The 20,825-nt window shown below is 42.4% G+C and overlaps 1 pseudogene; it reads right to left on the reverse strand.

Moving 5' to 3' along the window:
* Nucleotides 1-20,825, reverse strand: part of LOC140454326 (uncharacterized) — a 75,964-nt pseudogene that overhangs the window by 42,060 nt on the left and 13,079 nt on the right.

Below are 20,825 nucleotides of genomic sequence, written 5' to 3' on the forward strand. Positions count from 1 at the left end.
TACCTCAGAGTACAACGGGATCTTGATCAGATGTGCCAATGGGCTGAGGAGTGGCAGATGGAATTTAATTTAGATAAATATGAGGTGCTGCATTTTGGGAAAGCAAATCAGAACAGGACTTATACACTTAATAGTAAGGTCCTAGGGAGTGTTGCTGAACAAAGAGACCTTTGAGTGCAGGTTCATAGTTCCTTGAATGTAAAGTTGCAGGTAAATAGGATAGTGAAAAAGGTGTTGGTATGCTTTCATACCAAACTAATGGCATTGACTATAAGAGTTGGGAGATCAGATTGTGCCTGTACAGGACACTGGTTAGGCCACTTTTGGAATATTGCATGCAGTTCTGGTCTCCTTCCTAACGGAAAGATGTGTGAAACTTGGAAGGGTTCAGAAAAGATTTACAAGGATGTTGCCAGGGTTGGCAGGTTTGTGCTCTTGTGAAAGGCTGAATAGGCTGGGGCTGTTTTCATTGGAGCATCAGAGGCTGAGTGGTGACCTTATAGAGGTTTAATAAAATCATGAGGGCATGGATAAGATAAATAGACCAAGTGTTTTCCCTCACCATTGCCTCTTATTCAAACGGTTACATTTTCATTTGAATTCTAGCAATTTCCAATGCATCACTGTCCAAAGATGTATCTGGGGAGTTCGTTGAAGTGAATAAAGCCATCTTAAGTGCATATGAATTAGTACTAGAAGCCCACAGACATTTTAGGAACTTAAGGAGGGAACCTGGCATATAGTAATTGAAAAGATCAAACAAAGTAACTTTGATAGGTGGATAAGGACATATGACATGCTTACAGAGACGCCGGTTTTGTACTGGGGTGTACAAAAGTAAAAATCACACAACACCAGGTTATAGTCCAACAGGTTTATTTGGAATCACTAGCTTTCAGAGCATTGCTCCTTCATCAGGTGATTGTGGAGAATAAGATTGTAAGACACAGAATTTATAGCAAACGTTTACAGTGTGATGTAACTGAAATTATATATTGAAAAAGACCCAGATTGTTTGTTAAGTCTCTCATCTTTTAGAATGACCATGTTGGTTTCAGTTCTTTCATATCTAAATCGCAAAACTTTTTAAAAAAGTTACATTCTTACAATGATCATTGTGGCGCTCATCACCATACCACTAATTGCTTCCGTTTGATCACCATGACAGAGAACATCTTAGCACCAATTGTTTGACACTGATCACCAAGGCATGAATGGCTTCATATTGATTACCAATGCACAAATTACTACAATCCAATCACCATGGTACCAATTGTTCACACTGATCACTGTGGCATGGATCACTACTGACACAATTGCTTAAGTTATATCTCCATAGCACTGATCAACATTATACTAATTGGTTCACACCTATTACCTTGGCTCCATATGGTTCACTTTGATGACCAAGGCACTAATTAGTCACACTAATCACCATCTATAGCAAAAGTTTACAGTGTGATGTAACTGAAATTATATATTGAAAAAGACCTGGATTGTTGTTAAGTCTCATCTTTTAGAATGACCATGTTGGTTTCAGTTCTTTCATATGAAAATTGCAAAACCTTTTTAAAAGTTACATTCTCAAGTGAACTTTAACAATTGATGTCAATATGGCTCAGATAATGTATTGAAGGTGTTAGTTCCTGTGCCACAACGGTCAGACTGATTCTAATCTAAAAAAACAGATTTATAGAATCTTACATGGATTCATGCAGTTTTTGTGCAAAGTAAAATGTATTTTATTTTATTAGATTACTTTCAGCGTGGAAACAGGCCCTTCGGCCCAACATTCCACACTGACCCGCCGAAGCGCAACCCACCCAGACCCATTCCCCTACATTTACCCCTTCACTAACACTATGGGCAATTTAGCATGGCCAATTCACCTAACCTGCACATTTTTGGACAGTGGGAGGAAGCCAGAGCACCCGGAGGAAGACATAGGGAGATTGTGCAAACTCCACACAGTCAGTCGCCTGAGGCGGGAATTGAACCCACCTCCAAACAGACCCCACCACCAGGGATATATTTCCCTCCCCACCCCTATCAGCGTTCCGGAGAGACCACTCCCTCCGCGACTCCCTCGTCAGGTCCACACCCCCCACCAACCCAGCCTCCACTCCCGGCACCTTCCCCTGCAACCGCAAGAAGTGCAAAACTTGTGCCCACACCTCCTCCCTCACTTCCCTCCAAGGCCCCAATGGATCCTTCCATATCCGTCACAAATTCATCTGCACCTACACACACATCATTTACTGTATCCACTGCACCCGATGTGGTCTCCTCTACATTGGGGAGACAGGCCGCCTATTTGCGGAACGTTTCAGGGAACACCTCTGGGACACCCGCACCAACCAACCCAACCGCCCTGTGGCTGAACACTTTAACTTCCCCCTTCCACTCCGCCAACGACATGCAGGTCCTTGGTCTCCTCCATCGCCAGACCCTGGCCACACGACGCCTGGAGGAAGAGTACCTCATCTTCCGCCTAGGAACTCTCCAACCACACGGGATGAATGTAGATTTCTCCAGCTTCCACATTTCCCCAATCCCCGGATTCAGCACCGCCCTCTTGACCTGCAATCTTCTTCCCGACCTCTCCGCCCCCACCCCCTCTCCAGCCTATCACCCTCACCCTCACCTCCTGCCACCTATCGTATTCCCAGCACCCCTCCCCCAAATTCCCTCCCCCCTACCTTTTATCTCAGCCCGCTTGGCACACCAGCCTCATTCCTGAAGAAGGGCTTATGCCCAAAACATTGATTCCCCTGCTCCTCGGATGCTGCCTGGCCTGCTGTGTTTTTCCAGCACCACACTGTTTTACTGACCTTGTTATCCTACTCTAAGACCAACTAACCTACATACCCATCATGAATGATTTTACTATCATCCATGTCCCTATCCAAGAGTCACTTATGTGTCCTTAATGTATCTGACTTTACTACAACTGCTGGCAATGCATTCCATGTATCCACCACTCTGTGTAAAGAACCAACCTCTGACATCTCTCCTAAACTTTGCTTGAATCACCTTAAAATTTGCCCCCTCGTGATAGTCATTTCTGCCCTGGGAAAAAGTCTCTGGCTATCCATTCAATTTGTGTCTCTCTCAACATCTTGTATACCTCGATCAAGTCACTTCTCACCCTTTTTCACTTCAATGAGATAAGCCTAAGCACCCTCAACCTTTCTTCATGCCCTCCAGTCCAGGTAGCATCCTGCTAAATTTGGGGCGGCTCAGTGGTTAGCACTGCTGCCTCACAGCACCAGGGTCCCAGGTTCGATTCTAACTTTGAGCGACTGTCTGTGGAGAGTTTGCACATTCTCCCTGTGTCTGCGTGAGTTTTCTCAGGGTGTTCCCACAGTCCAAAGATGTGCAGTTCAGGTGGATTGGCCATGCTAAATTGCCCATAATGTTAGTCAGAGGGAAGTGGGTCTGGGTGGGGTGCTCTTCAGAGGGTCGGTATGGACTTGTTGGGCCAAATGACCTGTTTCCACACTGTGCGGAATCTAATCTAAATCACCTTTGCACCCTCTTTAAAGCTTCCACATCCTTCCTATAATGAGGCAACCAGAACTGAACGCAATACAGGGGAACCTCGATTATCTGAATGAGACGGGCGGGCACTATTTAATTTAGATAATTGATTATTCGGTTAATTGATTCAATGCCTTTCCTCTAGGGCTCAGAGTTTTCTATTAAGTTTGCTCCCCGTTCATGAGACTAGACTAGCAGTAGCAGCACAGTGCACGCGAGCCCTCGCCCACCCCAAACCCTGTCCAACACCGCTCCCCATCCCCAAACCACATGCTCCCCCGTCCAACACCATCCCCCACCCACCCCCTGCTCGGCCTCCAACCGCCCTGCCTCCTCTCTGGGGCAGTCGGAGCTGACACCAACAAGACTGCTGCTGCTGCCTTTTGGGGGTGGGGTGAGTCTCCAAATAGCACTTGCATGCGCGCGTGCACACACACACACACGTTTTAACTGTAACTTTACGACAGGTTCCATCTTTGCCTTGTACAGGACAATGTTAGAGAGATTATCTGGGGAAGAGGGGTTTAGGGTACAAGCCTGTATAAAACTCCAGGGAAAGTGTGGGGAGAGAGAGAGGGTGGGAGGTCAGTCATTCAGAGGCAGTGCCTGTGCCCCCATCAGTCCAGGACTGTTCTCGGCAGCACTTTTGATCACTGTAAACAAAAGACGCATTCAGTCTTTTGGACACAATTTTTGATGTAATGTTTCTATCGGGACCTTGAGATCTCCTTCGGATAATATGATTTTTGCATAAATGGTAATCGGATAATCAAGGTTCCCCTGTATTTCATATGTGAACTACCCAGGGCTCTATAGAGTTGCAGCATAACCTTACAGCTCTTAAACTCAATCCTCCTGCTAAACAACCCAAGAACTTGGGTGGCAACTTTGAGAGAACTATGGACATGGACCCCAAGATCCCTCTGTTCCTCCACACTGCTGAGAATCTTGCCTTTAACCCTGTATTCTGCATTCAAATTCAATTTTCCAAAATTCACTTCACATATTACAGGTTGAACTCCATCTGCAATTTATCAGCCCAGTTCTGCATCCTGTCAATGTCAAATTGCAACCAACAACAGCCCTCCACACTATCCACAACTCCACCAACCTTTGTGCGATCGGCAATATTACAAATCCAACCTTCCACTTCCTCATCAAAATCATTTATAAATATCATAATGAGCAGAGATCCCAGAACAGATCCCTGCAGAACACCACTGGTCACCAAGTTCCAGGCTGAATACTTTCCATCCACTACCACTCTCTATCTTCTATGGGCCAGCCAATTCTGTATCCAGACTGCCAAATTTCCCTGTATCCCATGCCTCCTTACTTTCTGAATGAGCATACCATGGGGAACCTTATCAAATGCCTTGCTAAAATCCATGTACACAACAGCCACTAAATTCATCAATGTGTTTTGTCACCTACTCAAATAATTCATTAAGGCTTGTAAGGCATGACCTGCCCCTCAGAAAGCCATGCAGACTATGGTTTTCCAAGTACTCATAAATCCTGTCTCTCAGATCCACTCCAATGCTTTTCCCACCAGAGACATTAGACTGACTGGTCTGTAATTCCCAGGATTATCCCTATTCCCTTTCTTGAACAAGGGAATAATATCTTCCAATCATCTGGCACTACTCCAGTGGATAGTGACAGCGCAAAGATCATTGCCAAATACATAGCAATCTCTTCCTTCACTTTCTGTAAAAACCTTTGATGTAACCTGTCTGGCCCAGGGGACTTATCTATCCTTATGTTTTTCAAACTTTTCAGCACATCCTGCTTCTTAACATCAACCTGTTCGAGGATATCAGTCTGTTTCATGCTGTCCTCACAAACATTAAAGTCCCTCTCAGTAGTGAATACTGAAACAAAGTATTTATTAAGGATCTCCCCTATCTCCTACAACTCCAGGCGCAAGTTCCCTCCACTATCCCAGATCGGCCCTGTCCTGGCCATCTGGCCATCCTTTTGTTCCTCACATAAGTGGAGAATGTTTTGGGGTTTTCCTTAATCCTACCCGCAAAAGCTTTTTCATGCCCTCTTCTAGCTCTCCTAGTCTTTTCTTCAGTTCCTTCCTGGCTATCTTGTAACCCGCTAGAGCCCTGTCTGATCCTTGCCTCCTCAAGCTTAAGTAAGCTTCCTTCTTCCTCTTGATTAAATGCTCTATATTCCCTGTCTCCCAAAATTCCTTCACCTTACCATCCCTTCCTTGCCTCAGTGGGGCAAACCTATCCAGCACTTTCAGCAAGTGCTCCCTAAACAATCTTCGTGTTTCTGTCATGCATTTTTCTGAGAACATCCCAGTTTCTGCCAAATAGCATTGTAATTCCCCCTCCCCCAAATAATTCCAAATAGCATCTGCATTTGTCCCTCTCTAATAAAGGGCAGGAAGTTGTGATCACTATCATTAAAATGTTCTCCCACCAAAAGCTCTGACATCTGGCCTGGTTCATTACCAAGCAACAAATCCAATATGGCCTCCTGTCTAGTTGGCCTATCTCCATATTGTGTCAGGAATCCTTCCTGGATACACCTGACAAAAACCTGGCTCCATCCAAACTAGTTGAACAAAGGAGGTTCCAATCAATATTAGGGAAGTCACAATCACCTGTGACAACAACCCTGTTACTTCTGCACCTTTCCAAAATCTGCCTCCCACTCTGCTCCTATTGTTATCGGGGAGTCTATAGAAAAATCCCATAAAGTGACTGCTCCTTTCCTGTTTGTGACTTCCACCCATACTGACTGTGTCGATAAACCCACCTTGATGACCTCCCTTTCCACAGCTGTGATACTATCCTTGATTAGCAATTCCACACCCCCACCTCTTTGACCTCCTCACCTATTCCTTTTGAAACATCCAACAACCATTCTGCCCCTGTGATATCCAAGTCTCCACAATGACCATGACATCATAGCTCCAAGTACTGATCTATGGTCTAGGTTCATCACTCTTATTCCTGATAATTCCTGTCTTAAAATACACATATTTCAATCGATACACTGACTGCAACTTTGCCCTATCAACCGTCTATCCCTCCTCACAGACTCTCTGCATGCTGTATCTGGCTTTCCACTAACTACTCCGTCCTCAGATTTGTAGCTCTGGTTGCCATCCCCCTGCCAAACTAGTTTAAACCCTCCCAAAGAGCTCTAGCGAACCTCCCTCCAGGATTATGGTGGCCCTCCACTTCAGGTGCAACCAGTCCTTCCTGTACAGGTCCCACCTTCCCCCGAAGGTATCCCAATGATCCACATATCTGAAGCCCTCTCTCCTGCATCAGCTCTGCAGCCACGTGTTCATCTGCACTTGCTGTCTGTTCCTAGTCTCACTAGCTAATGGCAATGGTAGCAATCATGAGAATACTACTCTGCTCATTCTGTCTTTTAGTTTCCAACCTATCTCCCTATATTCACTTTTTAGGTCCTCATCCCTTTTCCTAGCTATGTCATTGGCACCTATTTGTTATGAAAAATACACCAGGTGCATTGGAAAGAGCATAAGAACATAAGAGCCAGGAGCAAGAGGAGGCCATCTAGCCCTACAAGCCCACTCCACAATTCAATAAGATTATGGCTGATCTTTTTGTGGCCTCAGCTCCACTTACCCACCCTCTCAACATAACCTTGACAACGGAATAGTGTTGGTTAAATGGGCGTCAGATTGCTTTCACACAAATGCAACATCGAGGGCCAACAGGCCTCTACTGCACTGTAATGTTCTATGTTCTAACCCTTAATTCCTTTACTATTCAAAAAGTTATCTATCTTAGCTTTAAAAATATTCAATGAAGAAGCCACAACTACTTCACTGGGCAGGAAATTCCACAGATTCACAACCCTTTGGATAAAGAAGTTCCTCGCTGAAAATGTGTTGCTGGAAAAGCGCAGCAGGTCAGGCAGCATCCAAGGAGCAGGAGAATCGACGTTTCGGGCATGAGCCCTTCTTCAGGAAGTTACTCCTCAATTCAGTCCTAAATCTGCTCCGCTAATTTTGAGGCTATGTCCTTTTGCTCTAGTCTCACTTGCCAGTGGAAACCTCCTCCCTGCTTCTGTCTGTCGTATCTAGTCCCTTCATAATTGTATATGCTTTTTCCAAGTGATTCCGCTCCCCCATCATTCTTCTAAATTCCAATGAATATAATCCCAATTTACTCAGTCTCTCCACATAAGCCAACCCTCTCAGCTCCAGAATCAACCGAGTGAATCTCCTCTGCACCCCCACCAGTGCCAGTACATCCTTTCTCAAGTAAGGAGGCCAAAACTGCACACAGTATTCCAGGTGTGGCTTCATTTGTACCTTGTACAGCTGTAACATAACCTTCTCTGATTTTAGACTCAATCCCTCTAGCAACGAAGGATAAAATTCCATTTGCCTTCTTAATTACCTGTTGCAGATGCAAAAGGTAATTCATGCACATGGTACTCCATCTGCCAGACCTTTACCCACTCATTAAAACTATCTATATTCCTCTGTAAATTTCCATGATTCTCTGTACACTTTTCTCTACCACTCATCTTAGTGTCATCAGCAATCCTTGACATACTACATGTGGTTCCCAACTCCAAATCATCTATATAAGCTGCAAACCATTTACTAGCATCTATGTAATGGATATATATTGTACAGACTATCCAATAAAATTATTTGGGGATTACCCATTTGCATGGTGTACATAGATGATCTAGTGATATTTAGTCTCATTTTGGAGCAGCTACTGGAATTATTCAATTGAGTGTGGGCTTGGTGATAAAGCTAGCTAAGAGTGAGTTCACAAAAGCCTTAATCATGTTCCTGGACCTTGTCATTGGACATAGACAGATGCCCCAGCCCCACTGGATTATTGGGGAGTTTCCTATACCACTGACGAAGAGGGAAGTACTGCAAATCCTGGGACAATTCCTGAGTGGTTTTTATCAGAAATTTGTAGCAAATTTTAGCAGCATGGCTGCTCCACTGATTGACTTGTTAAGGAGTGCAGAAGTTTTCAGTGGTCAGAGGAATGTAAGAGGGCAATTGACATCCTGAACGCGATGTTAACCACCACCCCAGTGTTAATATCACCTAATTACGCAAAGCTGTCAATGTGGGTATTGATGCTAAGAAAATGACAAGAAGGTAGAAAGGCTTATTGGGTATTTTTTCTGGACAGTTGAATATTCATGAACAGAAATATTCTACAATTAAGAAGGAGACCATGAGTTTAGTGTTGGCGATGCAACATTTCAACATTTATGAATGCGTCTGAGACACATTCATATGCAAACCCGTATCCCTTTAATGATTTTGGAAAAAATTGAATATAAAAATACTAGACTGTTTAGATGGAATTTATTATTACAGTTATAGAATTTGAAAATTATACAGGTGGCAGGATGAGGGAGTGTAATTGCCAATGCATTGCCACAATCTTGATGAAGGAAGTTAAAAATCACACAACACCAGGTCAATAGTCCAACAGGTTTATTTGGAAGCACTAGCTTTTGGAGCACTGCTCCTTCATCAGGTGGTTGTGGAGTATAAGATTGTAAGACACAGAACTTATAGCAGAAGTTTACAGTGTGATGCAACTGAAATTATATATTAAACAAATTTAGATTAAGTCTTTCATCTTTTAGAATAAGATATGGTAGCTCCAGTTCTTTAATATATAAATCCCAGAACTCCTTTTAAGTTACATTCTCAAAATAGCTTTCGCTTTTCTAACAGTAAGTGTCATCTCAGCTCAGACAATGCCTTAACGATGTGAGATTAAAGTCTGTCTGTGTCCCAATGTTGAGTGAGACTGGCTCTATTTCTAAAGTGGGACTTATAGAATCCTGCTTGGATTTATGCAGTTATTGAGCAAATTAAAATATAATTCTGCAAATACAAATTCACCCCATAAACTTATATGTGTGGCGTGCAGGAGAGACAGAGTGAGTGTGTGCCTGTGAGTGTGCGCGTATGGGTGTGAGTGCATGTGAAAGAATGTATGTACATGTCTGTGTAAGCTTGGTCAAGTGTGTGATGGAGTATAAGCCTGTGAGAGGGTGTGTTCAAAGGTGTGAGTGTGGGGGCTGCATCTGTGTATGACAGAGGGTCTGTGTGTGTACGCACACATGCTTGTATGTATGTGAGTGTATAGTGCAGTGTCACACCTGTAGTGTGACATGAACCCAAGCTCCTGGATAAGGCCATCCCCATGGGTACCAATTTTGGCTATCAGACTCTGCTTGGCAACTTTGTGTTGTTGCTTGTCCCGAAGTCCACCTTGGAGCATGGTCACCCGAAGGTCCGAGGCCGAATGTCCCGGACAACTGAATTGATCCCCGACTGGGAGGCAACATTCCTGGCTAGTGATTGTTGTGCGGTGTCCTTTCATCCATTGTCGTAGTGTCTGCTCGGTCTTGCCAATGTACCATGCCTCAGGGCATCCTTGCCTGCAGCGCATATGGTAGACAATGTTGGTCGAGGTGGAAAGGAAAGCTATTGCAGAAAAAACTTTTTGGAAAGGATCATAGTATTGAATCTTTGCATGCTTAGAGTCTATGTAATGCATGTATTGTCATATACTAATTGTCTAAAACTAAAGGTTTTTAAAAATGAAGTCATCTTTGTATGTTAACGGTTTATTTCTTTTTAAGGAGGGATGTGTGACAAATACTATGGCTTCAAGCAGTGGATTTTGTCCTTTTATTTATGAAGAGCTGTTCAGGCAGAGTTGATGAGTGGTCTGTTCCAAGCCAATAAAGTAAACTGCTTGTGAGGCTCTTGCTTTTTTTGTAAAATTTAGAACAGAAGCAGCATGAATGGATGGAGTCAGGCTCCCACAGCACCACGGTCTTAGTTTAGTTTTAGCAGTTGTTGAAGCTTTGAAATTGGCTGTAGAATCTGCCTCTTTCTTTCTGCCAGAATTTTCTCTGTTACTGCCCAAAGCTTGAGTTTTCTCTGATGCCAAAATTGCATGTGAGACAATCTGTTTTGCTGAATTTGTTTTTGCCAAGGGAGTGTTTATGGGACATTGCTGCGCTAGAACAGTTGCTGTTTAGTAGTTAAATAATCTATTATTCTGTTAAATTTCCATTAGAGTCAAAGTTATACGAATTCTTCTTTCTTCTGTTTGTATGTTAACTGAGTGTAAGAACAAAATGCTCCATCACAGCACTTACCTTTAAATAAGATAAAAGTTAGGGTCTAGACTATATTTGCATGGGTATGGCCTGGTTCATAACAGGCCATCCAAACCCCTCCCATCCACCCCTGCTAAGTCTGCTATCATATTTAATATAGAGAAGCAGGACGCTGGAAAAACACAGCAAGTTAGGCAGCATCAGGAAGTGGGGATGTCAACATTTTGGGTGTAACCTTTCTTCAGGACTGGGGACGGGTTTAAAGGGAGCTGTTGATAAGGCTCCATATCCATTCTATCAAGACCCTCAGGACATTTTATGTTTCAATAAAGTCACGTCTTACTCTTTTACACTCCTGTAGATACAAGCGTCTCTTGTCCAACATTTCTCACTCATCAGATAATTCTCCCATTAGTCTCGTAAGTGTGTTCAAGAAAATTTTCTGATTCAGCATGTGAATGTACCTACTAGACAAGGTGCAAAACTTGACCTACTCTTGGGCAGGTGACTGAGGTCTCAGTGGAGGAACACTTTGGGGCCAGCAACCATAATTCCATTAGATTTAAAATAGTGATGGAAAAGGATAGACCAGATCTAAAAGTTGAAGTTCTAAATTGGAGAAAGGCCAATTTTGACGGTATTAGGCAAGAACTTTCAAAAACGGATGGGGGTAGATGTTCGCAGGAAAAGGGACGGCTGGAAAATGGGAAGCCTTCAGGAATGAGATAACGAGAATCCAGAAAAAGTATATTCATGTTAGGGTGAAAGGAAAGGCTGGTAGGTATAGGGAATGCTGGATGATTAAAGAAATTGAGGGTTTGGTTAAGAAAAAGAAGAAAGCATATGTCAGGTATAGACAGGATAGATCGAGTGAATCCTTAGAAGTCTATAAAGGCAGTAGGAGTATACTTAAGAGGGAAATCAGGAGGGCAAAAAGGGGACATGAGATAGCTTTGGCAAACAGAATTAAGGAGAATCCATAGGGTTTTAGAGACATTAAGGACAAAAGGGTAACTAGGGAGAGAATAGGGCCCCTCAAAGATCAGCAAGGCAGCCTTTGTGTGGAGCCATAGAAAATGGGGGAGATACTAAATGAATAATTTGCATCAGTATTTAATGTGGAAAAGGATACGGAAGATATAAAATGTCGGGAAATAGGTGGTGACACCTTGCAAAATGTTCATATTACAGAGGAGGAAGTGTTGGATGTCTTGAAACGCATAAAGGTGGATAAATCCCCAGGACCTGATCAGGTGTACCCGAGAACTCTGTGGGAAGCTAAAGAAGTGATTACTATGCCTCTTGCTGAGATATTTTTATCATCAATAGCCACAGGTGAGGTGCCAGAAGACTGGAGGTTGGCAAACGTGGTGCCACTGTTTAAGAAGGGCGGTAAAGACAAGCCAGGGAACGACAGACCAGTGAGCCTGACCTCGGTGGTGGGCAAGTTGTTGGAGGGAATCCTGAGGGACAAAATTTACATGTATTTGGAAAGGTAAGGACTGATTAGGGATAGTTAACATGGCTTTGTGCGTGGGAAATCCGGTCTCATAAACTTGATTGAATTTTTTGAAGAAGTGACAAAGAGGATTAATGTGGGCATAGTGCTGGATGTGATCTACATGGACCTCAGTAAGGCATTCGGCAAGGTTCCCCATGGGAGACTGGTTAGCAAAGTTAGATCTCATGGAATACAGGGAGAACTAGCCATTTGGATACAGAACTGGCTCAAAGGTAGAAGACAAAGGGTGGTGGTGGAGGGTTGTTTTTCAGACTGGAGGTCTGTGACCAGTGGAGTGCCACAAGGATCGGTGCTGGGTCCTCTACGTTTTGTCATTTACAAAATGATTTGGATGCGAGCATAAGAGGTACAGTTAGTAAGTTTGCAGATGACACCAAAATTGGAGGTGTAGTGGACAGTGAAGAAGGTTACCTCAGAGTACAACAGGATCTGGACCAGATGGGCCAATGGGCTGAGAAGTGGCAGATGGACTTTAATTCAGATAAATGCGAGGTGCTGCATTTAGCGAAAGCAAATCTTAGCAGGACTTATACACTTAATGGTAAGGTCCTAGGGAGTGTTGCTGAACAAAGAGACCTTGGAGTGCAGGTTCATAGCTCCTTGAAAATAGAGTCGCAGGTAGATAGGATAGTGAAGAAGGCGTTTCGTATACTTTCTTTTATTGGTCAGAGTATTGGGTGCAGGTGTTGGGAGGTCATGTTGCGGCTCTACAGGACATTGGTTAGGCCACTGTTGGAATATTGTGTGCAATTCTGGTCTCCTACCTATCTGAAAAATGTTGTGAAACTTGAAAGGGTTCAGAAAAGATTTACAAGGGTGTTGCCAGGGTTAGAGGATTTGAACTATAGAGAGAGGCTGAACAGGCTGGGGCTGTTTTTCCTGCAGGTCGGAGGCTGAGGGATGACCTTATAGAGATTTACAAAATTATGAGGGGCATGGATAGGATAAATAGACAAAGTCTTTCTCCCTGGGGTGGGGGAGTCCAGAAGTAGAGGGTTTAGGGTGAGAGGGGCAAGATATAAAAGAGACCTACGGGGCAACTTTTTCACATGGAGGGTGGTACATGTATGGAATGAGCTGCCAGAGGAAGTGGTGGAGGCTGGTACAATTGCAACATTTAAGAGGTATTTGGATGGGTATATGAATAGGAAGGGTTTGGAGGGATATGGACCGGGTGCTAGCAGGTGGGACTAGATTAGGTTAGGATATCTGGTTGACATGGATGGGTTGGACCAAGGGGTCTGTTTCCATGCTGTACATCTCTATGACTCTATAAACATTCTCACAACAGTCTCCAATGCATTTCTTTAAATAAAGTGATCAATAGTGTACACAGTACTCCAAGTGTGATCTCAGCAATGCCTGCTCTTGCATTCAAATCCTCTTGCTATAAATTTAACACTGTATTAGCTTTCCTAATTACTTCTTGTACATCCTGTCTTAATCCTCTGTGATTCATGCACTATAAACCCAGATCTCTCTGCATCTCAAGCGTCTGCAACCTCTCATCATTTAAGATTATATGCTCCCTTTTAATTCTTCCTTCCAAAATCGACAATTTCATATAATATGGTACTCTCTACACCATGAGCCTTTAATTTCCATGAAATAATTTAACATGGCACTTTATGAAATCCCTTCATTCCATACCAATCTGCAATCTCTATCCATGTAAACAATATGCTGCTTTTCAATGCTTCCTGCCAAGTGGACAACCTCACATTTCCCACATTAAACTCGATCTGCAAATTTACCAACACCCATTTATCCTTTTCACATTCTTTGTATCTTTCCCACACCTTGCTCTCATATATGTCTTTGTGTTGTCAGCAAATGTGCCTCCCTCATCTATAGAACATCCCTATCCATATCATTTATGTAGAGTGAGCCTGTTGAGACCTAAGCTCTGATTCGAGGCATTCCATTAGTTACAGGTTAACAACCTGAAAATGACCCATTTATCTGGACTCCCTTTCATTTTTTACTTCTTTTTTTCTGAATCTCCTGTTCATAACTTTTTTCTTTTTTTATTTCCTCAACACTACTGCCATACAGTAGTAGTGCTTATATTTGGGCTCCCTTTCATGTTATGACATCAATTAATTCAATTAACCAATAAGTATCTGGTTGACATGTGGCAGGTTGAATAGATGTCGCTCAAAACAATGACATCACCATCCTCAGACAGATGTCAATCACATCTGAAAACCTCACTGTCTTGGATTAATGTTCTACATTTATTTTGTACTGTACCAACTTGCTTCACTGATTGTTTAAACAGACTCCGTACTCTGTTACAGTGCTGTTTAAAACATCTCTGTAGATTGTTACAGAGTGGTATTTAAATTGACTCCAAGGACTGCTACAGTACACTGTTAAAGTAGATTCTGCAGACTGTTCCAGGGTTTTGTTTAAATAGACTCTATAAACTGTCTGTTATTGTGTGCTGATTAAATAGATTCTATGGACAGGTACAATGTGTTGATTAAATAGTCACTGTAGATTGTCTGTTACACAGTTGCTGTTTAAATAAACTCTGTAGAGTTTAAATAGACTCTGTTACAGTGCAAGGTTTAAATAAACTGTAGACTCTCTGTTACAGTGGAGTGTTTAAATAGATTCTGTAGACTCTGTTACAATGGAGTGTTTAAATAGATTCTGTAGACTCTCTGTTACAGTGGAGTGTTTAAATAAGCTCTGTAGACTGTCTGTTACAGTGCAAGGTTTAAATAAACTGTAGACTCTCTGTTACAGTGGAGTGTTTAAATAAACTCTGTAGACTGTCTGTTACAGAGCAAGGTTTAAATAGACTCTATAGACTGTTGCAGGGCTCTGCTCAAATTGACTCTGCAGATAGTTGCAGTGATATATTTAACTAGACCAAATAGATTGTTACACTGAGCTGTTTAGATTGTTGCTGGTTTCTGTTTAAATAGAACCTGTAGAGAATCACAGTGCACTGTTTAAATAGACTTTGTAGACTGCTACAGGTGCTGATTATATGGACTTTGTAGATTGTTAGTCTGCTATAGGATTTGAGCCGGTAGACTGTTTGTTACAGTGCACTCTTTAAATATACTCTTCAGACTACTTGCTACAGTGCATTGCCTTAAAAGTATTTGTGGACTGTCAAAGTGAGCTGTTTAAATAGGCTCTGTAAACTGTGACAGTGTGCTGTTTAAATAAAAACTGAAAGAATTATGGATGCTGTAAATCAGAAACAAAAACAAAGTTATTGGAAAAGCTCAGATTTAATATTTCAAGTCAAATGACCATTCCTCAGAACTGTAGACTGTTCTGAGGAAGTAACACTCAACCTGAAATGTTAAATCTGATTTCTCTCCACAATCAGACTGGAGCCCTGTGACCAGTGGAGTACTGGATCAGTGCTGGGTCCTCTACTTTTGAGTACAGAAGTTGGGAGGTCATGTTGCAGCTGTACAAGACGTTGGTTAGGCCACTGTTGGAATATTGCATGCAATTCTGGTCTCCTTCCTATCGGAAAGATGTTGTGAAACTTGAAAGGGTTCAGAAAAGACTTACAAGGATGTTGCCAGGTTTGGAGGATTTGAGCTATCGTGAGAGGCTGAACTGGCTGGGGCTGTTTTCCCTGGAGTGTCGGAGTCTGAGAGGTGACCTTATAGAGGTTTACAAAATTATGAGGGGCATGGATAGGGCAAATAGGCAAAGTCTTTTCCCTGGGGTCGGAGAGTCCAGAACTAGATGGCATAGGTTTAGGGTGAGAGGGGAAAGATATAGAAGAGACATACGGGGTAACTTTTTCACATAGGAGTTGGTATGTGTATGGAATGAGCTGCCAGAGGCTGGTACAATTGCAACATTTAAGAGGCATTTGGATGGGTATATGAATAGGAAGGGCTTGGAGGGATATGGGCCGGTTGCTGGCAGGTGGGACTAGATTGTGTTGGGATATCTGGTCGGCATGGACGGGTTGGACCAAAGGGTCTTTTTCCATGCTGTACATCCCTATGACTCTATGATTGTTGGACCTTGATCACAAGGCTGCTCGACAGAACTGGTCTGAATAGACATGTGATCTCACATTACTTCCCCATTAATTATTAATGTAGACCTTATTAATGTAGACAACATTAATCCTGTATGCTCTTTTGCCCTGTGCTCTCCAACTTACAGGTCCAGAAACACCTCAATTATAACATACTGATTTAGTGTTCTATTCCTTCATTCTAGCACTGCTTTGTATCTCAGTGGTCCAATCCACTGTTGTATGGAAGCACTGCCTTCCTGCACTTCTGGCATTTTACATATTCCTGACGCCTTTTGCACCCTTATTAGCAGCTTTGCTGTCACTGACCAAGGTTATAAATTCACAGAATTGTAACGGTTTAGCCTATCATGTCTTCATTATTCTCATTTCTGAGTGCCATTCCCATACCCTTAAACACTATTTCTATCCAACTAATCATCCAATGCTTTCTTGAATGCTTCAATTAAACTTGCTTTTACCAGGTTCCCAGGCATTGCACTCACATCTTCACTGTGTGGAAAAGATTTTTCTATGCCCTCTCATTCTTTTTTCTTCACAAGCAAGAACAACTTTTCATTTACTAATCTGTGTAGCCTCCTCATGCTTTTGAAAACCTCAATCAAATCTCCTCTCAGTCTTCTCGTCTCCAAGGAGAACTTTCCGTCCTAACTGCTTCAGTCTATCCTCATAACTGAAGCTTCTCATGCCTTGAATCATGCTTGCCAATGCATTCACATCTGGCACCCCCACTTTACTCAATACTTCAGCTAAGGTCTAACAAATGCCTTGTACAAATTCAACATCATTTCGTTGCATTTGTACTTTATGCTCTTTATTAAAACATAGTGCCTCTATTTTATTATTAAATGCTTTCTCCACCTGTTCTACCATCTTCAATGATCTGTGCACATATACACCTCGGCCTCTCTGCTCCTGTACTCCCTTTAGAATTGTACCTCCTATTTTACATTGTCTTTCAATGTTTTTCTGACCAAAGTGCATTGCCTCAGACTTCTCTAGATTGAACCTCATCAGCCATCTATCCACCCACTCCACCAACTTGTCAATGTCCTTTTGGAGTTCTACACTGCCCTCACAGTTTACAAGTTCTGGAATTCATTCTCTGTCTGGCTCACTCCTTAATACTTTTTTCACTGACAACTCCTCAAGTGTTTTGGTGTCCAATCTTATCTGATAACAGTCCACCAAGCAAAGTGGAATGTTTCTCTATTCATCTTATACGACTATGAATCATTGTAGAAATTAAATTGGGATAAAGGAGGTGGTTTGTACATTTTTTAAAACTCATTGCAAATTGTAAATTCCAGAGGTAGTACATATTTGAATTAAAACAAAACAGCTCATACATGGATGGGACTTTTATAAGAAGTTAAAGTGTTAAGTTCTAAAGAAATGCAATAACAGACTTGAAACATTAATTCTGTTTCTCTCTCAACAGATGCTGACAGACATACTGAGTTTTGCCAAGTTTTATTTTGAGATTTTCTACATTGATTTCAAATTTATGGAGAAGATAGATCTGCATTTGTATCTTTCTCAGTCTCAGGATATCTTTCTCAATTCAGGATTCTTTGAAGTCGGTAAAATAGAAAGATTAGCATAGACTTGCTCAGGCAGTACAGCCTCTAACTCTCAGCCATGAAACACAAAGAGACTAACTATTTCTGATTTAAATTTCATTGCACTGGACACAAGCAGCATCCTGAGCTGCTGTGCTATTCCAAATCCCACAGCTTGGGTTGATAATCCATTTGAGCTCTTTCAAGTTTCACAACATCTTTCCGATCGGAAGGAGACCAGAATTGCACGCGACATTCCAACAGTGCCTAACCAATGTCCTGTACAGCCGCAACATGACCTCCCAACTCCTGTACTCAATACTCTGACCAATAAAGGAAAGCATACTGAACGCCTTCTTCACTATCCTATCTACCTGCGACTCCACTTTTAAGGAGCTATGAACCTGCACTCCAAGGTCTCTTTGTTCAGTAACATCCCCTTAGACCTTACCATTAAGTGTATAAGTCCTGCTAAGATTTGCTTTCCCAAAACGCAGCACCTCGCATTTATCTGAACTAAACTTCATCTGCCACTTCTCAGCCCATTGGCCAATCTGATCCAGATCCTGTTGTAATCTGAGGTAACCCTCTTCGCTGTCCACTATACCTCCAATTTTGGTGTCATCTGCAAACTTACTAACTGTACCTCTTATGCTCACATCCAAATCATTTATGTAAATGACAAAAAGTAGAGGACCCAGCACCGATCCTTGTGGCACTCCACTGGTCACTGGCCTCCAGTCTGAAAACCAACCCTCCACTACCACCCTCTGTCTTCTACCTTTGAGCCAGTTCTGTATCCAAATGGCTAGTTCTCCCTGTATTCCGTGAGATCTAACCTTGATAATCAGTCTCCCATGGGGAAGCTTGTCGAATGCCTTTACTGAAGTCCATATAGATCACATCTACCGCTCTGCCCTCATCAATCCTCTTTGTTACTTCCTCAAAAAAACTCAATCAAGTTTGAGAGACATGATTTCCCACACACAAAGCCATGTTGACTATCCCTAATCAGTCCTTGCCTTTCCAAATAGATGTACATCCTGTCCCTCAGGATTCCCTCCAACAACTTGCCCACCACCCTTCTTAAACAGTGGCAACACGTTCGCCAACCTCCAGTCTTCCGGCACCTCACCTGTAACTATCGATGATACAAATATCTCAGCAAGAGGCCCAGCAATCACTTCTCTAGCTTCCCACAGAGTTCTCAGGTACACCTGATCAGGTCCTGGGGATTTATCCACCTTTACCCATTTCAAGACATCCAGCACTTCCTACGCTGTAATATGGACATTTTGCAAGATGACACCATCAATTTCCCTACAGTCCTCTCTATTGCTTTATGATGTTCAAATACAGGGTAATGTTCACTTACATCAGACTCCTGCAATTGTTATTAACCTCTCTTCCAGAACCACCCAGAGTACAGTAGCAGACCGAGGGTGAATATGTCTTCTCAGCAAAGGCTAAACAGGTTAAGACTCCATTCACTGGAGTTTAGACGAGGTGATCTAATTAAAACGTGTAGGATTCTTAAGGGATAAATGTTGAGAGGATAAATGTTCCCTCTCATGGGAAAGTCTAGGATCATAGGCATTATCTCCAAATAAAGGGGTGGCAATTTAAGACTGAACTCAGATAGGGAGGAATTTCTTCTCTCTGAGCATTAAGGGTCTGGAACTCCTTGCCAAAGAGAGCTGTGAATAAAGAGATTGTGTGTATATTTGAGGTTGACACGGTTTCTTGATCAGTATGGGAATCAAAATTCACAGGGAAAAGACAGGACAGTGGACCTCAGATCAGTCATAATTCTATTGAATGATGAAGCAGGATCAAGGGCCCAAACAGCCGACTTCCGTTCTTGTTACTTATGGTCTTACGGTCTTAATAGGACTCATGTGAATTCACACATAGACAATCAGGCTCTGGAATGAACTCATTTTTACAATTTGAGGTTGCATGAGAATATTCAGCTGCACAATTAACAAATGTGTCAGCAGCAAGCAAGCTGAAGAAATACTGGAAAAAGCAGTGTTAAAGACATAAAGATATTTGATATTGGTCACAGGGAACATGCATGTGGAGCTCAGCTTGGAGTCAAATAGGACCTTGATTATGAGCTGCCTGTTCTTAGCCCCCACTCGGAGAGTTGTCAGGGAGAGGGTTGGAATCAATGGCTGGGGAACACGGTTTATAGTGAGGGAACTGTAGGCAAATCTTCAACCTTTCTCATGTTTAGATTGAAGGCTGGACAACAGCTAGAGGTAGTGGAGATATGAGGCGAGGAGCTGATGGTGAGGTACAGTTGGCTGCTGTCTGTGAACACTCTGAAAACTGGCACGTTTTACAGTAACAGGATGAATCCAAATGGGAACACAGTTGTGGGTTAGCCATGGTTCAACAAACTGATCGTTGAATAAAAAGATTGTGACAAAAGTCAATCCAATAGTGCAGTAGAGCTGTTAATCCAAGGGCCCTCTCAAGCAACCATGAAAGATTCCACTCCACGATTTGGAAGAAGGGAGTCATATCCCCATGACCTGACTAATTTCTATCAGATAATCAATATTAAAGCAATTCATCCAGGCATTTATCATATCGCTGTTTATGGGAGTTTGCAGTGTGCAAATTCACAGCATGTTTCCTACTTTACAACAGTAGTTACATTTTAAAAGAGCTTCTTCAGCTGCAAAATGCCTTGATGCATCATGAGATGGATAAAATGGTACAGAAGGTTTGTCAAACCTTTCTTTTGCAAACAAAATTTGATATGCAAGGCATTTCGTACCTGAAACATTGAAATCTGTACATTGCAAGATAGGCTGTACACATCTGAATAGAAAGGACTGATCACTAGATGAGCTAACCAGAGTGTGGACCAGTTGCTAACCTATTTTGTAGGAGTGGTTGCTTGTGCAAAGATAAATGCAGCGGACAGAAATGTATACTTTCAATTGAGTTTGTTGTCTAACAATAGCTCTGAATCACATGACAGTCTAATGAGATATTAAGTATTATGTAATAAAGATATCCTGTTTGTCAAGATTAA

This window comes from Chiloscyllium punctatum, chromosome 3 (assembly GCF_047496795.1).
Source record: "Chiloscyllium punctatum isolate Juve2018m chromosome 3, sChiPun1.3, whole genome shotgun sequence".
Classification (NCBI taxonomy): domain Eukaryota; kingdom Metazoa; phylum Chordata; class Chondrichthyes; order Orectolobiformes; family Hemiscylliidae; genus Chiloscyllium; species Chiloscyllium punctatum.